The following is a 7,050-nucleotide window of genomic DNA, read 5'->3' as shown; positions in this document are numbered from 1 at the left end:
GACCTGAATGAGCTTAGAAGCCGATCCTTCCTAGTTAAGCTTCAAGAGAAGAATGCAGCCTGCTGACACCTTGACTGCACACAGCCTTGTGAGATCCTGAACAAAGAATCCAGTTAAGGTCTGCCCAGACTCCTGACCTATTAACATGGTGAGATAATAAATGTGTGATATTTTAATGGGCTAGGTTAGAAACTCTTTGATGCAACAATAGAAAAGTAATACAGGAAAATATGTTTATTTTCCTCAGTTGTCTAAGGAAGTCCTAGCAGGAAATATGAATCCAGTGATGTGTGATCAAGTGGAAAGAGTACTAAATGAAGCATGAAGGCCACATTCAAATCTTGACTAAGCTTGATCTGCAGCCAGCTCCTCAACCCCTTTGAGCCTGTGACCCTATCTGCCAAATGGTGGTTTAGTCTCTAAGTCCTGTCTGGCTCTTGCGACCCCATGGACTGTAGCCCACCAGGCTCCTCTGTTCATGGGATTTTCCAGGCAAGAACACTGGAGTGGGTTATCATTTCCTTCTCCAGGGAATCTTCCCAACTCAGGAATCAAACCCCGGTCTCCTGCTTTGCACGCAGATTCCAGCATGGCAGGGAGATTCTTTATGGACTGAGCTATGAGGGAAAACCATCTGTCAAATGGGGTTGATGTAATCTGCCTAGCCCTTCTCACAAGGTTCTGAGGGAAGAATTTGAAAACTGCAAAAATAGTGAGCTCATATTATATGTCACTTACCATTTTCCAAGTAGTATTCTAATTTTCCTATGTGTATTAACTCATTTCATCTTCAAACAATCCTACAAAGTACATACTTTTTTATGATCATTATCTCCATTTAATAGATGAAAGAAATGAGACAAATAGAGGTGAAAAATCTTGCCCAAGACCACACAATTGTTAGTAAGGACAAGTTTTTAAACCCAGGCAGTCTGGTTCCATGTTCTTTCCTCTTAATCATTGTACGGTGTTGCCTCTTGTAGCTTTAATAAGTATAGGAAATCCACTCCTTCTGAAGCAAGCTGAACCTTGATATCAACATATTCTGAAGGAGATTCACTACCCTCATATGAGAGTTCTCACTATAAGCCTTCTGCTTTGATGCATTATAGCAGATTTGTTATCTCGGTTTTTCTAACACAACCACTTTTTTTCTTTTTTCCAAAATAAATTCGCCAGGAAACAGCAATCCTCTTTTTCCTCCATAAAGCACATTGGCCCCACCCACAATGCTCAGTCCCCCTGACACACACCACCACCCCCTTCTACTGTTTCCCATCATTACTTAGCTGAGACCACATGAATATCCACTTAAAATAAACAGACTTAATTTCTCTTCAAATACAGATCTGCATAAAAACCAAGCATAAGGGGAACAGAAGCATTTTGAATTATTGTTTTTAGGTACACTTCATGCTTTCCATTATGTCTACTGCCTGATTTTGCAAATCTCTGGGCATGTAGGATCAGTTCTTAATTTAACAGAAAAACACCAGAACTAGAAAAGCCCTTGCTTAGAGGATCACATGATACATTCCTCTGCCTTTGTGAAGATTATTTTTTACCTTTAAATCTTCCTGAAGTTAAAAAAAAGCTTACTTCCTTTAATCATATATTAATAGTATTTAAAAGTTCTTCCTGAAATTGAATTAAAATCTCCTCTGCTTCAATTTAAGCAAGCAACGTTCTATTCAAGCTTCAGAAACAGCTAAAACGAATCTCTAAACCATTCCCCGATACCTGTGGATTAAATTAACATTTTAGTCCTTCAGAATTCTGCGTACACATAATTTTTGCATGTGTGTGTTCTCAGTTGCTCAATTGTATCCGATCCTTTGTGACCCTAGGCACTGTAGCCTGCCAGGCTCCTCTGTTCATGGGATTTTCTCAGGCAAGAATACTGGAGTGGGTTGCCATACTTGCCTCCAGGGGATCTTCCTAACCCAGGGATCGAATTTGTGTCTTCTGCATTGGCAAGCAGATTCTTTACCACTGAGCCACCTGGGAAGCCCCACACATACCTGTACTATACTGCTTATATAATGCTGGTGTTTATTTATACAACTGCCACCACCCCAACAAAGAATCCTTGAGGGCAGAGGCAACATTCTAATTATTTTTGTGTACCTCACAGCTAGCAAGAGTGACTAGCACATGCTAGAAAGTTGAAAGAAAATTTAAATTAATGAATGACTAAATGAAGTAGATTTCACACTGTTCCATCTGTGTGCAGGGAAAAGAACTGAGCAGCTTCCTATTCACAAAATCTTTCTTACAAAGACCAATATTAACTCTCTGCTTTTGTCTCTTGCTCATTAAGTAACCTCAAATTCTTTCTGGTCAATAAGACATATTTTTCCAATTTGTAAGCCACAGTTTCCATTGCCATCTCCATATTTATTCCAGTGGGATCATCAAAATCAGATTCATAGTGCTACATACATCAATAACTGTTTAAGTGCACTTCCCACTTTTATAATCAAGATAATAATCATTGTGTTATACACACTGATACACGCATTTAAACGTACTTCCCTTTATGCACTTACATTCCTTCCAAAAATTTGGTGGAGTTATCACAAATCTTTTATACATAAAATTCACCAGGACATCTTATTATTTGGAGAGTATACAGATCATTTTAAAATTTAAAAAGCTTTTCTATGAGTAATATTATTCTAGTTATTTTTCCTGAAGAGGCAATACAGTGTAATGGAAATGACATTCAATATGAAGTCAAAGAACTGAGTTTGAAATCAGATGTTCCCATACCCATCATTTAAAAGTGGACATTTAATTTTCAAATACATGGGGTTTTTAAGTAAATAAAATAAAATAAAATGAATAACCAGCAAGGATCTACTGTATAACACAGGGAACTCTGCTCAATGTTATGTAAAAATCTAAATGGGTAAATAATTTGAAAAAGAATAAACACATATACATGTATAACTGAATCACTCTGATGTGCACTTGAAACTATCACACCATTGTTAATCAACTCTGCTCTAATATAAAATTAAAAAGTTAATTTAAAAAAAACAGGTTCTTTGAAAGGATAAATAAAATTGACAAACCATTAGCCAGACTCATCAAGAAGCAAAGAGAGAAAAATCAAATCAGTAAAATTAGAAATGAAAATGGAGAGATCACAACAGACAACACAGAAATACAAAGGATCATAAGAGACTACTATGAGCAGTTGTATGCCAATAAAATGGACAACGTGGAAGAAATGGACAAATTCTTAGAAAAGTACAATTTTCCAAAACTGAACCAGGAAGAAATCGAAAATCTTAACAGACCCATCACAAGCACGGAAATTGATACTGTAATCAGAAATCTTCCAGCAAACAAAAGCCCAGGTCCAGATGGCTTCACAGCTGAATTCTACCAAAAATTTCGAGAAGAGCTAACACCTATCCTCCTCAAACTCTTCCAGAAAATTGCAGAGGAAGGTAAACTTCCAAACTCATTCTATGAGGCCACCATCACCCTAATACCAAAACCTGACAAAGATGTCACAAAAAAAGAAAACTACAGGCCAATATCTCTGATGAACATAGATGCAAAAATCCTCAACAAAATTCTAGCAATCAGAATCCAACAACACATTAAAAAGATCATACACCATGACCAAGTGGGCTTTATCCCAGGGATGCAAGGATTCTTCAATATCCGCAAATCAATCAATGTAATTCACCACATTAACAAATTGAAAAATAAAAACCATATGATTATCTCGATAGATGCAGAGAAGGCCTTTGACAAAATTCAACATCCATTTATGATAAAAACTCTCCAGAAAGCAGGAATAGAAGGAACATACCTCAACATCATAAAAGCTATCTATGACAAACCCACAGCAAACATTATCCTCAATGGTGAAAAATTGAAAGCATTTCCCCTAAAGTCAGGAACAAGACAAGGGTGTCCACTTTCACTGCTACTATTCAACATAGTTCTGGAAGTTTTGGCCACAGCAATCAGAGCAGAAAAAGAAATAAAAGGAATCCAAATTGGAGAAGAAGAAGTAAAACTCTCACTGTTTGCAGATGACATGATCCTCTACATGGAAAACCCTAAAGACTCCACCAGAAAATTACTAGAGCTCATCAATGAATATAGTAAAGTTGCAGGATATAAAATCAACACACAGAAATCCCTTGCATTCCTATACACGAATAATGAGAAAGTAGAAAAAGAAATTAAGGAAACAATTCCATTCACCATTGCAACGAAAAGAATAAAATACTTAGGAATATATCTACCTAAAGAAACTAAAGACCTATATATAGAAAACTATAAAACACTGATGAAAGAAATCAAAGAGGACACTAATAGATGGAGAAATATACCATGTTCATGGATTGGAAGAATCAATATAGTGAAAATGAGTATACTACCCAAAGCAATTTACAAATTCAATGCAATCCCTATCAAGCTACCAGGCACATTTTTCACAGAACTAGAACAAATAATTTCAAGATTTGTATGGAAATACAAAAAACCTCGAATAGCCAAAGCAATCTTGAGAAAGAAGAATGGAACTGGAGGAATCAACTTGCCTGACTTCAGGCTCTACTACAAAGCCACAGTCATCAAGACAGTATGGTACTGGCACAAAGACAGACATATAGATCAATGGAACAAAATAGAAAGCCCAGAGATAAATCCACACACATATGGACACCTTATCTTTGACAAAGGAGGCAAGAATATACAATGGAGTAAAGACAATCTCTTTAACAAGTGGTGCTGGGAAAACTGGTCAACCACTTGTAAAAGAATGAAACTAGATCACTTTCTAACACCGCACACAAAAATAAACTCAAAATGGATTAAAGATCTAAATGTAAGATCAGAAACTATAAAACTCCTAGAGGAGAACATAGGCAAAACACTCTCAGACATAAATCAAAGCAGGATCCTCTATGATCCACCTCCCAGAATTCTGGAAATAAAAGCAAAAATAAACAAATGGGATCTAATTAAAATGAAAAGCTTCTGCACAACAAAGGAAAATATAAGCAAGGTGAAAAGACAGCCTTCTGAATGGGAGAAAATAATAGCAAATGAAGCAACTGACAAACAACTAATCTCAAAAATATACAAGCAACTTCTGCAGCTCAACTCCAGAAAAATAAACGACCCAATCAAAAAATGGGCCAAAGAACTAAATAGACATTTCTCCAAAGAAGACATACGGATGGCTAACAAACACATGAAAAGATGCTCAACATCACTCATTATTAGAGAAATGCAAATTAAAACCACAATGAGGTACCACTTCACACCAGTCAGAATGGCTGCAATCCAAAAATCTGCAAGCAATAAATGCTGGAGAGGGTGTGGAGAAAAGGGAACCCTCCTACACTGTTGGTGGGAATGCAAACTAGTACAGCCACTATGGAGAACAGTGTGGAGATTCCTTAAAAAATTGCAAATAGAACTACCTTATGACCCAGCAATCCCACTGCTGGGCATACACACCGAGGAAACCAGAATTGAAAGAGACACATGTACCCCAATGTTCATCGCAGCACTGTTTATAATAGCCAGGACATGGAAACAACCTAGATGTCCATCAGCAGATGAATGGATAAGAAACTGTGGTACATATACACAATGGAGTATTACTCAGCCGTTAAAAAGAATTCATTTGAATCAGTTCTGATGAGATGGATGAAACTGGAGCCGATTATACAGAGTGAAGTAAGCCAGAAAGAAAAACACCAATACAGTATACTAACACATATATATGGAATTTAGGAAGATGGCAATGACGACCCTGTATGCAAGACAGGGAAAGAGACACAGATGTGTATAACGGACTTTTGGACTCAGAGGGAGAGGGAGAGGGTGGGATGATTTGGGAGAATGCCATTCTAACATGTATACTATCATGTGAATTGAATCGCCAGTCTATGTCTGACGCAGGATGCAGCATGCTTGGGGCTGGTGCATGGGGATGACCCAGAAAGATGTTCTGGGGAGGGAGGTGGGAGGGGGGTTCATGTTTGGGAATGCATGTAAGAATTAAAGATTTTAAAATTTAAAAAATAAAAAACTAAAAATACAAAAAAAAATAAAAAAATAAAAATAAAAAAAACAGATCTTTCTGTATTCCCACAAGCCTTACCTTTTAGGGATCTCTTTTCTCTTCTGTTAAATGGGGATTATACTATCAAATAACTAACAGGCCTATTGTACAACCAAACAAACTTATGACATATTTGAAAGGACATTGTTCAATATAAAACAAATGTTAGTTATAACTATGCTGCTGCTGCTAAATCGCTTCAGTCATGTCTGACTCTGTGAGACCACATAGACGGCAGCCAACCAGGCTCCTCCATCCATGGGGTTTTCCAGGCAAGAGTACTAGAGTGGGGTGCCATTGCCCTCTCTGAGTAATAACTATCAGTTCAGTTCAGTCACTCAGTCATATCCGACTCTTTGCGATCCCATGAATCGCAGCACGCCAGGCCTCCCTGTCCATCACCATCTCCCAGAGTTCACTCAAACTCACGTCCATTGAGTCGGTGATGCCATCCTGTCATCCCCTTTTCCTCCTGTCCCTGATCACTCCCAGCATCAGAGTCTTTTCCAATGAGTCAACTCTTCCCATGAGGTGGCCAAAGTACTGGGGTTTCAGCTTTAGCATCATCCCTTCCAAAGAAATCCCAGGGCTGATCTCCTTTAGAATGGATTGGTTGGATTTCCTTGCAGTCCAAGGGACTCTCAAGAGTCTTCTCCAACAGTTCAAAAGCATTAGTTCTTCGGTGCTCAGCCTTCTTCACAGTCCAACTCTCACATCCATACATGACCACTGGAAAAACCATAGCCTTGACTGGACGGACCTTTGTTGGCAAAGTAATGTCTCTGCTTTTGAATATGCTATCTAGGTTGGTCATAACTTTCCTTCCAAAGAGTAAGTGTCTTTTAATTTCATGGCTGCAGTCACCATCTGCAGTGATTTTGGAGCCCCCCAAAATAAAGAATGACACTGTTTCCACTGTATCCCCATCTATTTTCCATGAAGTGATG

This window comes from Ovis canadensis, chromosome X (genome assembly GCF_042477335.2).
Source record: "Ovis canadensis isolate MfBH-ARS-UI-01 breed Bighorn chromosome X, ARS-UI_OviCan_v2, whole genome shotgun sequence".
NCBI lineage: Eukaryota > Metazoa > Chordata > Mammalia > Artiodactyla > Bovidae > Ovis > Ovis canadensis.
Note: the sequence above shows the minus strand (reverse complement) of the source record.